We start from the raw sequence: 7,579 nt of genomic DNA, 5'->3' as shown, positions 1-7,579 counted from the left end.
TGAAGAAGCTCCTGCTCGACAAACCGCTGTAACTTCCGTCGGACCACCGCCGGAACTCGCCGATCCAATCGCGAGCCTCGCTGAATGATCACCGTCGAAACCTCGCTGGAACCTCGTCCGGACCATCGTCGATCCCCTGGATCACCGTCTGGAACCGCGTGGACCACGCCGGAGCCCCGCGGTCACCGCCTGAGCCCTTCTCCGCCGGACTACCGCCCTGACGCCTTTGCTTCGCGGAAAGCACTACTAGGCACTGGACTTTGCTGGCCACTAACCTGACGCCTCAGAGTCACCAGAAGTTATCCACCTAGCTATAACGGTCTTTCAGACCCCAGTCTCTTAACAGACTATGGACAAGACGTATATAGACAGCTTTGCGTGAAAAAATTAAAAAACAGAAGCCAAGGACGAGCTCTCAATCGTAAGTCTCCTTTTCGCCCATCGGCCCCCTGCCTCCGCTGGGCGAAACAGAAGCAAAGGACACCGGGAAAGCAAGAAGTGTAGAAAAGAAACTAAGAGAAAATTGTCTCGGACTGGGCATCGCGCAAGACGTGCTTATCGGGTGAGCTTGAAGAAGTGAGCAGGGAAGCCCGGCGATTTCGAAGAACGAACTCGAAAGAGGGCCGTATTGACAGAAGTGGAGCGCCTTTGTTGCTTGACGCGCCTTCTCCGAGAGTACGTTGTAGACAGTGTAAGATGTGATTTCATGGGGAGTATACTGGAGCGGGATCATGTGGATTCGGCAGCACCTTCTTCGGAACTGAGCAATTTAATGTGGCCTCAAATGTTTTTGGTAAATATCATTGATGAGTGTGAGTATAATGGAACTTATGGTGATATGTAATATGAGGGTGGTGAAACATTGAGTTCTAAGTTGAGTTTGATCCTTCTTTTTTGTTTCTCCTATGATGCCTGCTGGGTCTCCTCTATGGGGTTATTGGAGGAGTGAATGAACAGCTTGTTGGATGTTTCCAGATTGCTTTACTGTTTGCTAATGTCTTGTATACTCATGTGGAGTGTTCATATCCTGGGAGAAGAAAAAATATAAAGGAGGGCGAACATTGATTCTCCTTGAAGGCTCTTCATCTTCTCCTTCCAAAGATTGAATTGAAAAGGAATGTGTTGCACAGGTTTATGGAGGCTACGTGCGAACAACACGAAACCACTGATATAACATACGTATCGGAGATGAGAGAGGAAACGTACGACACGATAGAATTTCCAAGAGAATTGAGACAAATTATCTCTGTGCCTACTTCAGGACTTCTGGATGATAATTAACCTTATAAGATAGAAGACTTCATACTATTTTATCAATATGTATCCACCAAAGAGCTCCAAGAGCGAGGCGTATTGATCATACATCATCTTGGGTTCAGTGTTGCGTACTTAGTTTTTTCTATTTTCCTATGTTTTTTGGTGCTTGTTGGGGTGTTTTACCCAGCGCTTCGTTCGTCACCTCGAATTTGGTTTTACTCTGAGATGTTAGATGTTGGTATGACTGGCTAGGGCTTTCTTGTGTCTTTCTTCTGTCTGCCCTTCTCTTTTGGATTCTGTTTGAGCCTGTGTCTTGCGCTTTGCTTTTTCTTGTTTTATTTAGATTGGATCTGAGGCCTTAGGTTTATGTATCAGATAGATACCATATTGTTTTTAAGGTGAGCTTTTGGGGTTTCAGCTATACTTATCCATAGACTTGGCGTATTTCTTATCTTATTTCGTTAACGTGTTAGATCTCCATCTTCGTCTTCGAATGGATAGGTCTGCGGTTTTTTCATTAAAAAAAATTCGAACATAAATAAAAAAGGAAGGTTATTCTTATAAATTAAAGATTGCCGTAAATTAAAAATACAAATATAAAAATAAAGGTTTTTGTCTTTTTTATTTGCTATTCTTAAAAGACAATTATAGGGCGTATAATGATATATACATGATGTATTGGAAAATTTTGCATTGTTAGATTTTGTGGCTAAAATTTCAAAATTATTATTTATTTATTTTTTAAATAAACGAATTTTTTAAAAAATCAACACATATTGTCGCCGAATGAAGCTAGCAACAATTTTCGAAAAGATGCTTGCTGAATATGCTAACTTCTTCAAAGATAAAATTAATATGATTGATGAAGTAAGGAAGAGCAAACAAATCTTATGCGCATGAGAATTTATATGTACGGATGTGTCGCGAAAATTGCAGCTTGTGTTGTTCAAATTGGACTTCTAATCAGAGTGAAGACATATGTATTTTTTCTCTTGTACACAGTATGTGTATAAGATGAGAAAAAAAAAAAAAGACCACGTGTTTTTCTCTTGAGATGGAGTAGTCTCTATAGATGTGCATTGCTCGTAGTATGTTTTCGACTTCTTAATTTATTTAATTTCAATCTGTTGAATCTTAGTCGGTTCTTTTAGATTAATTTTATTGTGATGACGCATGAGCACCTGCAACAGGCAGGAAGTACCTTGAATAAGAGCGTAGCTGCTTTTAGCGCCTATAATATAAAGCCGTTGAAAAAGATAGAAACGAAAAGTGAGAAGGTTATTGTTGTTTCATTATTCATCTTATGATATCTTTCTCATTTTTTATATTAATTTCATTTTCCCAGAGTTCTTATTTTTTTCAATATTATCTTTTTGGCTCTTGTTCTTTGCTTTTGAATGAAGCATATTGGAAAATGTTTTATAATGATTATGAAAACCATGATATCTTAGTTTAGAAGATATAATAATATTCTGTTTATGTTATGTCGTTATTAAAATCTTTATAGTGATTTGGATATATATTCAGCATTCAAAGATTCTGTAAGATTAGAGGGACTGTGTACAGATAAGCGAGTTCTCTTTTGGAGCCCCGATACTGAATTGGAGTCATGCAGAAATTTATATCTTAGATTAGATAACGTACAATGAAAGCAAGCACAAAAAAATCCATAGTCTGAATTCTGAAGTAAAATTTATAAAATAAAAATTATGCAGTTATTCATCACCATATTGATGATTTAAAGAATGCTTCAATACCAGATAGAATAGCCAATTTCATAGAGAATATAAAACAATTAGAGTATGCTTTAAAACTATATGTTGGATCCAATATGCTTTTTGGTATGTGTATTAGCATGACCTTTACTAAAAAAAGCGGGAATTACTGCAATTAAAAGAATATCTCATTAGGAGATTGCCAGCTCCGCTAAATTCAATCTTTAGTGAGATCAGATGACTAGTGAAATAAAAGGGAGAGAAATAATAGTAATAAAGATTATTTGAATTAGTCGGAAAAAAGATGTTAAGAAGAATCTTTTAAAAAAAGCAACATTCCCATAATTTATAGCTAATTCAATCTATGGAACCTTAAAATAAGAGTTCCAAATGTTGGATTTGAAGACATGCCATGATGTGTTATGGTGCAGTTGAGTTCTGTGTTTCTTGAGATGTGGCTATAGGATGGATTCGTTTAGTAGGAATTTTCTTAAAATCCTTGTAAATCCAGCATTAGTAAATCCTGGCTCCGATGTACTCCTGAATTGATATGTCCACATAGAGATATATAACTTCACGGATTGGTGATTATTTTTAATTCAAACACATTTTTAAATCCTGTGGTTAAATTTTTTGCGACACGAATAGTCAAGTTTCATATTAGAAAATGAGCAACAAAAAAAACAAAAGAGGATTATTTTTATAGAACTCGGGGTTTTTTCTTTTTTTATGTTTCTTTTTCTCTTGTTGTTGCTTTAAGAGAAAAATCAAAAAATTGATAAGATGAAATGGCTCACCGTGAAAGAAAGAAATCAAAGCTTTTTATCTAGAAAGCCACATTTATTTTTTGCACTATTCTTTTATTGTGAAGAGTGCTTAGTCCCAAAATCTCATAATTAGAATTAAAATTATAGCAATTTTAAAAATTGAATTCCTTTATCAATATTTAATTTTAAAAAACACTATTAAATATCATATTATAATTTATAATATTAAATTTTAATCGGAAATTTTGTATCATACTTATAATTATTATGGTTAGAAATAAAAATGAATTATCATAGACTTATACTAATAAGTAATCCTACCTATGGATTATTTAATATCAGTACAAAATGTAAATTTAATCCCACATGTCAGATAAGTATAGTTAATATGAAGGTGTTCGATGATGGATCCATCTATAAAAGATTTTATTATTAATTATTATTATCACTTCAATAATCACTGTTTTGATAATTATTTAAATATTTTAGTTCATATTCATTTATGAATTCTATAGACCGGTTTATGATTAAATATGAAACTTCAACTTCAATTAATTAATACTACAAGTAAATAACAATTATTCAAGTAATAATAAGACAACCTAAATTGACTTTAAAAATATCATTAATTCTAACTGAGAAATCTCCAATTATTCATATGATAATTGATAAATACTAAATCTAATAACATTTTCTCTGCCAATTATCTTAAAATCAGGGTATATATGCCAATTGATATATATGTATAGTCGCCACACACTGTTCTTTATTTTTATAATCAAACATATAGTAATATATATCTTAATATAATTAAAATTATATTAATAATTTAATTAATATTTTAAAATGATGAATTAACCAACAATTAGTACCACTATAAATAAAAATTATTTAGACATATAGTTTTTTTAATTAGCACTATATTTCTTATCCAAATGTATCAATAACTTTTTAATTATACAGACCAAAAAACTGTAAACTTTAATGAGCATTTAAAGAGAAATTCATTAAAGCTAAATTTGATTTTAAACCTTAGTAAAAATTTTTCATTTAAAAATACACTATATAGTTTTAAAAAGCCACACTGGTTTCTCCGGGTTCTTATCGATTCCAACTCACCGGTGTGACGATTTGGCCAGTTCTTTACGAGCCGGCGATCCGAAACCAAAGTACCGGCTTGATCGATTACAAATAGGCTGAATCGATTTTTTGCCAGATTACCAATTCACGAATCTTCACAAAACCTTGCAGAACATAATCATTGAATATTGGCTGTTACTCCTTCTCTTCTTCTCTCTCTGCTTGGACCCCCCTCTCATGAGAAATGAGGGCTCTATTTATAGATTTTCTGGAGTGGCATGGCCTGTAAATAGGCGTGAGATCAAGGGCGAATAGGGAGTGGTCGAATGGACGGCCGATACTGAATCCTACGATCGTGCACCATTCGTTGGACATTTGAGGGCCTTAGTGATGTTGGAATTCGGTGATTTTGGGCTCGTTGGATTTGTCTCGTCGAGCCGTTCGATTCAAGTATAAGCTCGTTAAAATTGGAGACCGTTTGGTATCTCAAATTGTGGTTTGAACCTTCCAACAGCGCTTCGGGTCCTTGATTAGGACCCATTTGGGCTTGGATTGGGTTGAATTTGGTGTCATTGGGTTTGTATTTTTGAGACGCTCAGTTTGACTATAAGCTCGCTGAAATCGAAGTTCGGGAGCTTTCAAATTTAATTTTTGAAGTCTACAACTAGCTTTTTGCCTTGAGATTCGTGCCCGATTAAGATAATTTTGTGATATCGTATCATACATATATTAAAAAATATATTGCAGTCCAATCAAAATAGTCATTAACTTGTAAATTTAGTGCCTCTCTTCATTTATGTTTTTTAGCATAGGAGAGATCACGTCAGTGAAATTGGGAGCTTTTTCTTTATTGATGACTATGATTTACTATTATATTACTTTAATCAATACATAATTAGATAAAGTATGAAAGAGTGTGTAGTAATACTAGTTAAAATATTTATGCGAACTATACTTGAATTTTATTTAAACATTGAACGATCATGATTTAAGGTATCAAATACCATATTGTTTGATCTTCGTTTGGTTGATATTTAAACATTGTTTGATGAACAATGGAAGGTCATGAGATTACCAAGCATTTGATTTAAATCAATTTGAATAATGTACAATCATGTATTCAGTCATAGCTCAATTGTAGGTTGATTATATTCGACCACAGTTCGATCATTATTCGTTTATTATTCAATCAATGTTTGAACGTATTAATTTTAAAAATATGTTTGATGGACAATGAAGTTATATGTTGACAATATATTTTTTATAAGTAAATTAAGTATTAACATTCTTTTATTGTATAGAGAAAAAAAAAAAACATGCAAGATGGTTAGACATTCACTAGAAAGTGGAACATATGATTAAAGGTGCTGAGAAATATTTTTGATAATGAACTCATTTATTTTATAAGCAAATTATTGAAATTGACAAGAAATAGTTTAATCTAAAATTAAAGGTGATGTGCTTCTTTGGTGAAATACTATTAATTCTTTAACTATGATCCTCTAAACGCCATCGATCGACTACAATCCTCTTATTACCATCACTCAAATATAATCCTCTGACTATTACCACTTGACTACATTCATCTAATCATTATTCCTAACTACATCCTACTGTGGAACTCTGAAAGGATAGCGCCGGCTGCAGAGTGCATAGGGTATACGACCGCCCCATTCCGAGAGAATGAGATGATCGCAGGCCTCCGCGCTCCTCACAAATCGGCCAATGGAAGGGAAAGTTAGATAGTATATACGACTAACCATTAAGGATAGCGGCTCTGGCTAGCGCACCCCGATGGGTAGTAATATATCCGACCTGATCAAAACAACGGGTTTCCCCCACCCAATACATCAGCTCGAATGAGATTTATTTAATGTTGGAATTTTGTTTCCCACGGGCGCAAGCCCCCGCGATTAATTACATCTCAAGTCTATGGCTCGAGAAAACTCTCGATTAAGGATCTAATATTATTCTTCTCATACAATGGAGGATTGGCACACAAAAAGAGAGACTATGAAGTTCCTACTTAATGGAAAAGAAAAGGGTTCAACTCGACTTAGTCAACATGCACGATTCATTTCAGCATCCAGAGGGACTAAGACAGTAAGAAGAGAAAGAAGATCATACACTCAAAGCATACAGAGAGAGAGGATGGAAGTGACATCATCCGTGTGATGCTGATAAGCAGGATTTATAGTCCCTGAAGGAAATGAACTTACCCACTATTTAGGTATACTATGAGACACCCAATATATTAGCCTCAAATTCTATATCTAAGGTGGATTTAGTGTTCTACCCAACACTAACACCCGTGTCCTAGCTAATGCACCTGGGCTTATTCCATGCCTGAAAAGGGATGCCAGCTAACCACCTAGGCTCTTAAAATCCATGTAGTCCAAATTTTATAAAAGATAGGATGGTAGGTCAAGTGTTTTGGAAGCAGGGCCGACATCTAGAACTTCCTAATTTGTTTTGGAAGCAGGGCCCTGAACTTATGTAGGGTGAATGCTCGTAGAGCTAATGCAATCAAATTTTAATTTAATAAATTTCTAATGAAATGCATGTTGGTTAAAGGACTCTAAATCATGAATACTTGAGATTTTAAAAACAGGAGAGCCTACACTAAGTGATCGTTCGTCCTACACATGCAAAAGAATATAAAAAAAGAAGACTAAGCATGCTTAATGGTGCAATTAGTATATGATTGAATCTCAATCACCCACTAATCCACAACCCCCCCCCCCCCCCCAAAAAAATTAT

The sequence above is a fragment of the Dendrobium catenatum genome, unplaced genomic scaffold (assembly GCF_001605985.2).
Source record: "Dendrobium catenatum unplaced genomic scaffold, ASM160598v2 fragScaff_scaffold_9, whole genome shotgun sequence".
Lineage (NCBI taxonomy): Eukaryota > Viridiplantae > Streptophyta > Magnoliopsida > Asparagales > Orchidaceae > Dendrobium > Dendrobium catenatum.
This window is presented reverse-complemented; position numbering follows the sequence as displayed.